Raw genomic sequence first — 8321 nt, 5'->3', positions numbered from 1 at the left:
GGTGACCCTTACTTCTAGATTCTCCCACAAGAGGAAACATCCTTTCCACATCCACCCGTCAAGACCCCTCAGGATCTTGTATCTTCAATTAAGTCGCCTCTTACTCTTCTAAATTCCAGCAGATACAAGCCCAGCCTGTCCAACCTTTCCTCGTAAGACAGCCCACCCATTCCAGGTATTCATCTAGTAAACCTTTTCTGTACTGCCTCCAATGCATTTGCATCCTTCCTGAAATAAAGAGACCAGTACTCTACACAGTACAATACTCCTGATTGAGGAGGGCGGCCAGTCGCTGGTGTGCGTCTGCACCCAGGCCGCGATTCTTCGCCTTTGGACCCTGCAGAGATAACTGTACGTTGAGCGTCCTCCCAGATGGTGTGCGCTGTCGATGTATTTTTTTCCACAAGCAGCACTACCTTCAAGACGACACGCAGCTCCCAGCAGCGAATGTTAGCCGTGCCTCTCTGAGGGGGTTACCTGTCTTTTACCGGGATGAGTTTGGAACATGGTCGCCTCCAGTCGGGGCGCTCCCCGGCTGGCAGAGGAGAGGGCCCTGGCTGTCCGACTCTGCTGATGGACCGACAGGTGGAGGAGTAGCTGAAGCCCCCGCCCCTCACTGTGGGTGATGAGGGGGTTCGGGAGTGTGGAGTGCTCCCAGCTGAGCTGATCGCCGCTCAGCCGGAACTGCTCCTCGGACCCAGGCCCCGAAACCCTCCTCGGGTGCCGGACGCACACAACATGAGCACCTCTCGGAAATGCCCTCCGTGCCATTCCACACCGCACAGAGGGGTTTCCTGTACAGGCTGTTCCTGCACATTCTTCACTTCCTCGCCCTCATCTGCCACGCGGACACACCTTGGCGGGCAATGTTGCCATCTGGCAGCGAGGGCAAACCCCAGTGGAGGTCTCTGTACATGGGACTCCTGCCCTTTTACATTAAGGGCCTGGGTTGGAGAGGGCTGCACAGGGCAGTCCCGTGCAATAGACCTTTAAGTAGGTTCATGGACTCCCAGGCTGCCTGTAATTTCTGCGGCCTGGACAAGTCCGTGTTCCATGTATATATGGAGTGTGCAAGGTTGCAGCCATTCCTTGAGTATTTGAAGGGGGCTGCTCCTCAACATTTGGTTGCACTTCAGCTCCACACTCCTGATCTTTGGGCACCCAGTGCGGAGGCGAGGGGCCGAAAGGAAGATCTCCTCGTTGGTCGGCTCCTGGGCCTGGCCAAGGTGGAAGTTCACAGGTCCAGGCTGCGGGCCATCTGGGCTCCATCTGCCCTGATTGCCTGCCCTTCTTCCTAGGTTACATTTGTGCCTGGGTATCCCTGGAGAAGGAGCATGTGGTGTCCGGCGGTGCGCTTGAGGCCTTCCACAACTGGAGGGCACCGCAGAGGTTGGAGTGCATCATAGGTGCCGAAAATGGCATTTTAATTTGAGTTTTTGTTTTATTTATTCGATTTTAATAATGTTATTTATATAAAAATGTATATAAAGAGGGACCTGGGGAATAAAGAACCCCTTGCCAAAAAAAATGTTAGATACAGAGTAAAGCTCCCTCTACAAAAAAAACGGTGTTAGAGTAAAGCTCCTTCTACACTGTCCCCATCAAACACAGCACAGGGTTGGCTGCTGTCTAATTGGATCTGCTGAGTGCTGAGTGCACAACGAAGTGCAGCTTACAGTACTGCTGTTAGTTGGAGGAGGTGCTGCTGGAGAGGAGGAGCTACCAAATTCTTATAACAACTTTTGCTGAATAGAAGAAAAAGACTTTCAAGACATAAGGCTGTGTCTGGAGGTGGGTGGTCGAGCACCAGACCTTTATTTGATTTGGACTGTTGAGTGAGGTGGAAGAGGCCAGAACAACCATTGGGGTTGTACAATTCTGCAGGGAGCTGTGCACTTTCATAAAGCACACAGGGAAGCTGCCTCCCCACCCCAATTGCTGAGCCTGAGTAAGCTGAAGAGGTGGAAAGGGACAGCTAGTGCCTGGGCAGCTTTCAGCTGACCCATGTGAAGACACCTCCCCCACCCGATGATGTGGAGGGGAGGGGGCAGTCCATCCATGGCAAAAGCATCATGCGCCACTGCGCAGGTGCCAATGCCATGTTTAAATGGTTTCGAGCCCTACATGACAATTTAAATTTTTTTAAGATATAGGCATTTAAAATTTATTAAGAAAAGTTTAAAAATGTTTTATGCCCCTCTCCCAACACCGCCCCCCCCCAATAACCATACGGTTCATTCCTTGCCCTCTCCCCCCACCCCCCACCCCCCACAAAACACTTACTTTGAGTACATGACCTTCCACCCCATAGTTCATAAACTTTTACCTTCAACCCCTGCCCACCATCCCCTCCACCAATCAGATTAGTTTGACCCTGCTCCCCTCCCTCGCACTGAAACACTTACCCGCTCACCCCTTCCCACCAATGTCCCACATTGAATCTATGAACGGAGATCTGAAGGCACAGGAGTGCCGGCTGCTGCCACCAATAGGGCACCGGAATGGATGTCGTGAGTGGGTAAACATTTAATACATTAATTTAACGACTGTACACATTTAATACATTAATTTGGCGAGGGGCCGCCATGAGGTTTTGCCACCGCCGGCAATATTGGGCCCGGGCTTTCCCTGTGTCGAACCCCATGTCGGGCCTCCCCTGCGGGCATTTTCTGGGCCCCCCCTGCCATGACTTCCAACATCGGGGGGTCTGTAAAATTCACCCCAATATCTCAAATGAAAGCAAACAGCAAGTCAGAATCTCCCGACCCTCATAAATCATGACATGTGACTTCTCCGTAAACATTTCCTGCAAGTCACCAAGGTTTCTGTTGTTATTGAGCTTAAGGCACGTGACTTCCAGTAAAGGTTGTTTTCAAACAAGACCTCAAGTGTCCTTCCAGTGACCTCCTTCAAAAAACAAAGTCCAACATCTATGGAATTACCTCAGTTCTTCAATGAATCCATCTCCACTATTCTAACACACGAATCCTCTTAAAAAAAGTTTTTTTAAATAAAAGCACCTTCATTACACTGTAAATACATCATTGCACTCCTCCAGGATCTGATCTGTGGTCAGTGGTTTAGTGTGCTGCAACACATTGCAAATCTCTTCTTGCAAGTTGAGGGATACCAGTCCAAGCTTCAGATTTGCTCTGGCTGAGATGAGTGGCCTTTGCTTGCCATCTATGATCTGGAATTCCAGATCTTCGTTCTTGTCATTGCAATGGGCTCTGAGTAATTTGTCCTCTCAGCACTACTATGGTGCCATCATGTAGCCTCAACTTTACTTTCGAGGGCTTTATTTTTGGATCACTATGTTGAGCCACTTTGCACAGGTCTGTGAAGGTCATGATGGTGCATGACACACTGGTGTTTATCTGACACTTTATGTTGACTTGATATTCTCCTTCTGCAGTCATCATTCCAACAGTCACAATCCAATTATCACCTAGCGATCTGACTGAACCAACCTGTTGGATGGTGAATAGTGCTTCGTCAGAATCTTTGGCTGATATCTCTCCAGTGGTCATCTGTACCTGCTTGTTGTGCTTCCTACTAGTCAAAAACTTGTATGCAACATGATTCAGCTTCTTGCAGTGTGAACGCTGCTTCCAGACGCAGGACACGCCTTCTTTTCCTTTGTGTGATGTCCTCCACGTATTTGCATCCTGCCCTTTGTCCGTGATCTTTCTGCCCTTTTGGCTGGGAATGTCTATCAACATAATGCAAGGCCTGATCTATTCTGCCATGATAATGCTCTAGCTGCTGATTTACAACCTCGCTGCTTCTTCAAGTCGATCGCTTTCCTGAGAGTAAATTTGTCCTCTCTCAGTAGACTCACTGCAGGATCTCTGATGCCTAATACAATCTTGTCTTTAATTAGATCATCTTTTAGTTGCACAAATTCACAGGATTCTGCGAGCTGTGTTAATGCAATCCCATATTGTCAATGGACTTTTTTTCACCTCGGGTCCTAATATTGAACACTTACCATTCATAAGTTATGTTCACTTGGGGTTCAAAGTGTGCCTTCAAGGCTTTCAAAATTTTTGCTGTCCATTTTTTATTGTTCTTTGGAGAGATTTAGGGTGGAATACATTTTGTAACAGTCTCTCCCTAGCAGTGATAAAAGTATAGGCATTTGTAGCTGCTCTAGTTTGTTAATTAAATCTCTCACAATTTCGCTATTGTGTGTGGAAAAACTGCCAGTTTTGCTTCATATCACCTTTCATTTCGACCTGTGCTGGTAGAGGAAAATTTGCAGCCATTGTGTCTTACCCAGTGCTTTCAGCTGTGGTCTGTTTGTTCCCTTTCTGTGGCTTTTAGCAGCTCTGAACATTCCTGTGTTCCTCTTTTAGTAGCTGTGCTTCTATCCAGCTCTTCAACACTCAATCTCAGCTCCACTCTGACGAGCTCACAGGACAACAGTCTTGCTTGGAGTCTTTATTGAACTGAGCTTGTGATGGCTGCCTGCAGTGAGTGCCTCATGGTAGATGTTGCATGACTACAGCAAGCCAGGAGACACATTAGGACAGTATTGCATTTTACATTTCTATCCCAAACATACTGAGGCAGTGAAGCCAGTTCTGGAATTCCCAGCCATGGGGAGAAGCTTCTCAGCATGTACCCGGTCAAGCTCTCTAAGAACCTTAGACTTTTCAATGAGATCACTTCTCATCTTCTAAACCTCAGAGAGTACAGGCTCATCTTATTCAAACTCTCCTCAAAAGACAACCCTCTCAACCCATTCTAGTGAACCTTTGTTGCACCACCCAAAGGCAAGTGTATCCCTCCTTTGATACAGAGACTAAAAGTGTACACAGTACTCCAGGCATGATCTCACCAAAGCCCTATACAATAGCAAGACTTCTTTGCTCTTGTACCCCAATCCCCTTGCAATAAAGGCCAACAGACCATTTATTCGTCCTTCTCCTTAACCAGTCTCTGCTGAAGAAAATTCTCAAAGGCACATTCTCCTCCTGTACATTTTTACTCTTCTGTTTGTCTCTGTAACTATTTAACATGAAGTTAAGCCAAGGAATATGAACAAAATTTGGCATTTTGAAAATACTTCCTCCTTGTGAAGGAAATAAACCCCAGTCTGCCTTGCGATAAGCGTGAATAATCACCATTGTACTAACATTGGCCTGGTACATCAGACAAGTATGCATTCCTTATGGAAGTGCCAGGGCCAGAATTGCAAGATTTCCTTCCACTCTGGTTAATGTTCATAGAATCATAGAAAGATTACAGCTCAGAAAGGCCCATCGTGTCTGCGCTGGCCCAAAAACGAGCCACCAAGCCTAATCCCACCTTCCAGCATTTGGTCCATAGCTGGGCAGGTTACAGTACTTCATGTGCATATCCAGACACCTTTTAAATGAGTTGAGGGTTTCTGCCTCGACTACCCTTTCAGGCAGTGCATTCCATACCCCCACCACCCTTTGGGTGAAAAAGCTTTTCCTCCTCTCCCCTTTAATCTTTCTACAATCACTTTCAATCTATGCCCCCTCATCACTAAACTCTGCAAAGGGAAGTAGGCCCTTCCCATCCTCTCTTCCCAGGTCCCTCAAAATTTTGTACATCTCCCCTCAGCTTCCTCTGTCCCAAGGAGAAAAACCCCAGCCTATCCAATCTTTCTTCATAGCTGCATTTTTCCAGTCCTGGCAACATCCTCATAAATCTCCTCTGTACCCTTTCCAATACAATTACATTATTTCTGTAATGAGGTGACCAGAACTGCACACAGTATTCAAGTTGTGGCCTAAAAAATGATTTATACAGTTCCAGCATAACTCTCTTATATTCTATACCTCAGCAAATAAAGGAAATGATTCCATATGCCTTCTTAACCACCTTATTGATCTATCCTGATACCTTCAGGAATCTGTGGACATTCGCTCCAATGTCCCTTGTTTCCTCTACACCTCTCAGTATTGTCCCATTAACCGTGTAGTCCTTTGCTTTGTTTGACCTCCCCAAATGCATCATCTCACACTTCTTCAGGTTGAATTCCATTTGCCGCTTTTCTGCCCACCTGACCAGTCCATTGATATCTTCCTGCAGTCTACAGCTATCCTCCTCACTGTCAACCACATGACCAATATTTGTATCGTCTGCAAACTTCTTGATTATGTCCCCCCACAATTATGTCCAAATCGTTAATCACAAAAAGCAGGGACTCCACTGGAAACAGCCTTCCAGTTACAACTATTACCCTTTGTTTCCTGCCACTGAGCCAATTTTGGAACCAGCTTGCGACATTCCCCTAGATCCCATGAGCTTTTATTTTTTTTAACCAGTCTGCCTTGTGGGACCTTGTCAAAAGCCTTGCTAAAATCCATGTAAACCACATCAACAGCACTACTCTCATCAATCCTCATTACTTCTTCAAAAAATTCAATCAAGTTAGTCAGACACAATATTCCCTTAACAAAACCATGCTGACTACCCTTAATTAATCCATCCCTTTCTAAGTGACAGTTTTTCCTGTATCGCAGAATTGATTCCAATAATTTTTCCACTACTGAGGTTAGACTAACTGGCCTGCAATTACAAACATAAGAAAATACGAACATACAAATTAGCAGAAGTAGGCCATTCGGCCCCTTGTGCATGCTCCGCCATTCAATAAGATCATTGCTGATCTGTTTGTCTTTCGAGTTCCACACTCCCATCTACCCCGATAATCTTTGATTCCATTGCCTAACAAGAATCTATCTTCCCCCGCCTTAAAAATATTCAATGACCCCATCTCCACCACCTTCTGAGGCAGACAGTTCCAAAGTCACACAACCTTCTAAGAGAAAAACTTCTCATCTCTGTCCTAAAAGGGTGAACCCTAATTTTAAAACAGTGCCCTCTAGTTCTGGACTCACCCACAAGAGGAAACATCCTTTCCACATCCACCTTGTCAAGACCATTCAGGATCTTATATCCTTCAATCAAGTATCCCCTCATCATCTAAGCTCCAGTGAAAACAAGCCCAGTCTGTCCAACCTTTCCTCATTCCAGGTGTCAATCTAGTAAACCTCCTCTGAACCGCCTCCAATGCATTTACATCCTTCCTTAAATATTCTGTATTCGTGATGTGGTCTTAACAATGCGCTGTATGATTGAAGCATAGCATGCTTACTTTTATTTTCAATTCCTCTCATAATAAAGCATTCCATTAGCCTTCTTTCTTATTTGCTGTACCTGCATACTAACTTTTTGTGACTCATGCACTAGAACACCTAGATCCCTCTGCACCTCTGAATTCTGTAGTCATTCTCTGTTAAAGTAATACTCTGCTTTTTTATTCTTCCTGCCAAAGGACGGCACAGTGGCTCAGCGGTTAGCACCGCAGCCTCACAGCTCCAGCGACCTGGGTTCAATTCTGGGTACTGCCTGTGTGGAGTTTGCAAGTTCTCCCTGTGTCTGCGTGGGGTTTCTCCGGGTGCTCTGGTTTCCTCCCACAGCTAAAAGACTTGCAGGTTGATAGGTAAATTGGCCATTATAAATTGCCCCTAGCATGGGTAGGGGAATATAGGGACAGGTGAGGATGTGGTAGGAATGTAGAATTAGTATAAATGGGTGGTTAATGGTCAGCACAGACTTGGTGGGCCGAAGGGCCTGTTTCAGTGCTGTATCTCTAAATCAAAGTGAACCACTTCTCATTATCCCACATCTGTCAGTTTTTGCCCACTCACTCAACCTATCTAGGTCAGTCTGCAACCTCCTTATGTCCTCTTCACAACATACCTATCTACCTATCTTTGTGTCGCCTGCAAATTTAGCTGCCAAGCCATCGCTCCCCTCATCTAAGTCATTGATATAAATTGTAAAAAGTTGAGGCCCCAGCACAGACCCCTGCGATACTCCACTCGTCACATCCTGCCAATCAGAAAAGGACCCATTTATGCACACTCTCTGTTTTCTGCAAGCTAGCCCATTTACTATCCATGCTAATATGTTACCCCCTACGCCATAAGCTTCTACTTTGCACAATAACCTTTGTCAAATTATTCGGTCTATCCCTCAATTCCTTTTTAAACAAAGGTACAACGTTAGCAGACCTCCAATCCTCCAGCACAACTGCATCCAGCGAGGATTAGAAAATAATGGTCAGACCTTCTGCTACTTCCTCCCTGGCAGCTTTTAACAGCCTGGGGTACATTTCATCCGGCCCTGGTGATTTATCAACTTTAAAGAATGCTTATCCCCTTAATACTTTCTCGCTCTCCATGTTTATCACACCCAATACTTCACACTCCTCCTCAACTAAAATATCTGCATCGTTCCCCTCTTTTGTGCGTTCAGACGCAAAATATTCATGAAGA

This window comes from Heterodontus francisci, chromosome 32 (genome assembly GCF_036365525.1).
Source record: "Heterodontus francisci isolate sHetFra1 chromosome 32, sHetFra1.hap1, whole genome shotgun sequence".
NCBI classification, from domain to species: Eukaryota; Metazoa; Chordata; class Chondrichthyes; order Heterodontiformes; family Heterodontidae; genus Heterodontus; species Heterodontus francisci.
This window is presented reverse-complemented; position numbering follows the sequence as displayed.